This window comes from Equus caballus, chromosome 21, assembly GCF_041296265.1.
Source record: "Equus caballus isolate H_3958 breed thoroughbred chromosome 21, TB-T2T, whole genome shotgun sequence".
NCBI lineage: Eukaryota > Metazoa > Chordata > Mammalia > Perissodactyla > Equidae > Equus > Equus caballus.
The window spans coordinates 64,190,848-64,195,422 of record NC_091704.1 but is presented as its reverse complement, the minus strand read 5'-3'; positions in this window follow the sequence as shown (position 1 = coordinate 64,195,422).

Genomic DNA, 4,575 nt, shown 5'->3' with positions numbered 1-4,575 from the left:
TGAAGCCGGTGGGGCACAGATTGTGTGGCAGGGGTCCTGGGGGACTCAGTCTCTGGCTTTCCACTGCTGCTTTTGGTGAGGACACTCATGTCCCAGGGATTCTCGTCCCGAGCCCCTTGCATGGCTCTCCCGCCTCACCTCCCTCTGCCGGCTGGGCGTCCTTCCCAGAGGTCCTCCTGTCATTTGCAACAAAACATGTGCAGAGCTGAGTTCAGCCTCTTCTGCCCCCTCCATGCCTGTCCTGGGGCAAGTGAGCTGGACTGAGAGGACAGCCAGGTTTTAGGTGGCAAAGCCTAGAATGAGAAGATTCCAGGTGGAGGGAATGACAAGCGTAGAGGCTGGAGGAGGAAAGACAGGATGTGTTCGGAGGCTGTGACTCAGGATATTTGGCTGGAGGAGGATTGTCGGGGAGGGTGGAGGGCAGTGCTGTGAGTTGGGCCAGGGTAGGGGGAGCTCAGGGGCCCAGCTGAAGAGTTGGGCTGTTGACCACGACCATCCCCTACTCCCAGCCCTTCCTTTTATTCGTCACTGTCTAATACGCTAAATGATGATTTCAGGAGGTGGAAGAGCTGCATGGAAAAGAGCCCAGACCCTAGGAGTCCAGTACAGAAGGGCTCAGGCCACAAGAATGTTCCAGAAGGGGTGGCAAAGGAGAAGGAAGTGTTGACCAGACCTGGTGACTGCCTCTGGTCCTGCACAGGACGTGTGTGTGTATATGTGTGTGTGTGTGTACACAGTGGATGGACTGTGAGTTGTCCGGGGCTCTTAGCCCCTGGCCAGAGTCAGGAGCTCCGCTGTCCCCACCTCCACTTGGGAGGGCTGGCTCCCATCCCCACACTTTCCAGGCCTCTCTGCTGCAGGGAGGGAGCAGGTGGTGGGCGCACTGACTCCACCACCGCCCCTCAGTGCAGCGCTGGTTCTAAGACGGGAATAAATATTGGTTCTTTATTGTGACAAATGTACCACATTAACGTTAGATATTCATAATCGAGGAGACTGGGTGCAAGGTACATAGGGACTCTGTCCTAGCTGCTCAATATGCTGTCAATCTAAAACTCTTCTATCTAAAAATAATATCTATTAAAAAAAAACAAACACTTGCAGCAATGAGGTTTGGCACGGCCAGCCTGTGAGCCAGCATCTCTGGCTCTCCAGGCGTTTTGGTGAGCTCTTGAGCATCTTTTAATCAGTCTCTTTCCTGCTTGAATCAGCTGCAGAGGGAGTTCTGTTGTTTGCAACCAAGAACCTAGACTAACGCACGCACACACATATTTACGTAGAGCATTTTTAAAAAGAACTGCAGGAGATGCGGTGTCATTTTCCATTTTCAGTTCCAATCATTTACAAAGGCAGGATAATGTGTGTAAAGTGTCTGGGGTAGAATTGGGACTAATGAGATCATCTTTGCAAAATGCTCGGAGCTCCCTGGAGCCCCTGAGAGGCTGGGCACAGGGATTAGTGTCATTAGAGAAAACAGGCTTTGAAAACTTTGGCAGGAGGGTGGATGTAAGTGGAAACCCATTCAATTACTCTTGCCTTTCAAAATAGACAAGTTCTATAAAAGTCAAAGTGATTTTTTTTTTCTGTAAATCAAATTCCTCATTACTTCCTCTGTCAAACATTACTGTTCTATGATCTTTCGATTACTTTTGGTCGAGCTCCTTTGACAATATGTCCAAGCAGCTTTCGTTTTTCTGCTTCCAGATTTTCTGGCAGAATATGCTCAAACTTCAAAACCTATCCACCATCTGAGAAAAAAAAATCCTATGATCTTCCAATGTTATGGGAAATTTCTAAACAAATACGATCAAAAAGAAACCAATAGCGGTGGTAATATTAGAAGAAAATGATCTTTTTATCTTTAAAGATACCTTTTTAAAAACTGCCAGCTCGTATAAACATTGAATGAGCTTGTCCCTCCTAAAGAGAGGGAGCCTAGAGCTCATCGTGGCCCTTTCAACATCTCGCCTGTGGTGCTGTTTTGTTTTCAAAGTCCATAGTAAGGAAAAATCAAATATATGTGGGTAAAAATATGATAACGATAGGAATGCTTCCTCTCTTGTTTTGATACCTAGAAATTCTCCCAAGAGATTCTCTCAATTAAGACTCTCTGTCATAGGGCTGGCCCGGTGGTGCAGCGGTTAAATGCGCACCTTCTGCTTCGATGGCCTGGCTTTCTCTGGTTCTGATCCCGGGTGCGGACATGGCACTGCTTGGCAAGTCATGCTGTGGCAGGCATCCCATATATAAAAGTAGAGGAAGATGGGCACAGATGTGAGCTCAGGGCCAGTCTTCCTCAGCAAAAAGAGGAGGATTGGCAGCAGATGTTAGCTCAGGGCTAATCTTTCTCAAAAGAAAAAAAAAAGAGACAAGACTCTCTGTCATAATGAACAGGAATTATTGGCTCTGATTCCATTTGGGCCACCTTCAATGCAAGCTTTTTTTTTTTTTTACTTTGCACCTTACAAAAGATCACAAGAATTAGCCAACACATTCCAGAGCATTTCCTATCAAATCCCCCAACACTCTCTTGGTAGATACATGGCCTATTTCCTGAGCTGTAATTGAAGACAGTGTAATCAACCATTTTGCAAACATGTAGCAGGAATTGCCAGTTTCAAAACTGGGCTGCAGTGTCCTCACTGTTCTCCAGGCAGTTCAGCATTTTAGGGTTTGGGATTTGCCACATGCACCTCCTGATGCCAAATTCAGATTCAGCAAAGATTCCTTATGTGGCAAGTATGAGAAACCCAACTTAAACGACAAAGGGGATTCGATGGCTCCCGTCACGGAAGTCCAGAGCTGGGCACATTTCCCAGAAGGTTGATGCAATGACTCAGTTATGTGATGCAGGAACGCCAGCTGTCTTCCTTTCGTGTAGACGGTTTTATCCTGAGGGCTGTTCCCTTAGTGGACCTGAGGAAGTCAAAGCCATCCACTTTCTCCCTCACATCCTGTCGGAGACAGAGAGTGGGTCCCTCTGCAGATCCCCAAGAAGGCTGAAGGTCACCTGATTAGACAGCTTCCATGGACCAGCGATGTGGCCAGGGGGCTGTGTCGTGCTCATGGGCAAGAATCCCCCGCAGCCCGGCCCCAGGAACTGGAGGTGGTGTCGCCTTCCCCCCACGCACTGGGCTTCCCCAGGCCACAGGGTACGCACCCAGATGAAAATCCAGTTTCCCTTGGGAAGGGGGAAATGCCAACAGATGCTCTAAGCAGGACCCTACAAGGACCTCTGCAGTGATTTTCCGCAAGTTATCTTTGGCAAAAGCCCAAACTTGAAAGTTTCTTCTTGGAGATGTTTTCCAGCACAGATGGATTATTAGGGGAAAAGGAGTTTCTTGATAAGCTCTGAAATGAGATTTTTCAGCCATGACATCTAGAAAATTGTTCCTAAATTCAGCCTATACACATACAAGATACAAATTTATTTTTTCCATGAAATTCTTTTCAAGAATCTTGTCTTTGAAAGTTTTAAGTTGAAAAGATGTATAAAAAGACAATTTTAGCAATGATTCCCAGCATCCATGGCTTGATTTGGGCTCTAAATGTTTTAACAAGGGGAAGTTTATATCTCAATTTTGGAATATAGTTGTCAAATATAAGATTTGCTGAAAGATATCATTTTAAGACGTTTACAGCTGTGTTTTTTCTCTAGTATTCCAAAAATAGGACACCTGCTTCTTCCAGCAGGTAAAAATGTTTATGTGCCTTTGTTAATCAACAAACCTCAGTGGAGGTTTTGTTGGCCTTCAGGTCTTCATACAGAGCAAGGCGAATCATCTGAGAGTTGACGCATAACTTTTCAAATACTTGATTACCATGAGTTGAGCTTTGCTTATCAATTCCTGGGCAGAGTTCTGAAAGGTATTGTTGATGATGTATGACACAGAGCGTTCCAGAAATGAGTGTTTTCCTTTGATTTTCACTCACTATCTGCAAAGCCCAGCATTTCTGGGGCTCCATCAGAGTGAAACCCCATTAATACTTTTTTCCTATTTGGCCAATTTACTATGAGGGATTTTCACACAGCTTCAAAAATAGCATCAGCTTTCCAGAAGATCCCTGAGACCTGAGAACACCACGTTTAATTTCCAACAGTGTCTCGAGCTGTCACGGCTACGCAAATTATAAAGCTCCATTTCCTCGATTGGTTTATTCATTACAAGAAACAGGGCAAAGAGGGGTGTTAAATCAATTTTTTGCAAAACTTGAAGTTTGATGTCCTAAGCTAATTCAGTTAACCATTATTTGATTGAAAAATTGAACTGGCTTAAACAACAATGAAGTTTTTGTCTTAGATTCTTCTCAAAAGAAAACTGTGGCAGCTGTCAGAAGGCCATTTTCACGTAAGTTTCTCCACCACGAAAGCTGGCTTTTGTTGTTACTGTTTGAATCTTGGTGATGGAAAAAGCTGAGTCATATGAAACCTTCAGGGCTTTGTCGATTCCTGATATGATGTTCTAGTTCTGTCCAATCTTACGTGCAGCAGAAAATTCTCCTTTGCAGGAAAAACAAATGTATAAACACACAGAAAGTCTTCCTAAAATATTTTGACTAAAATATCATTTAAAG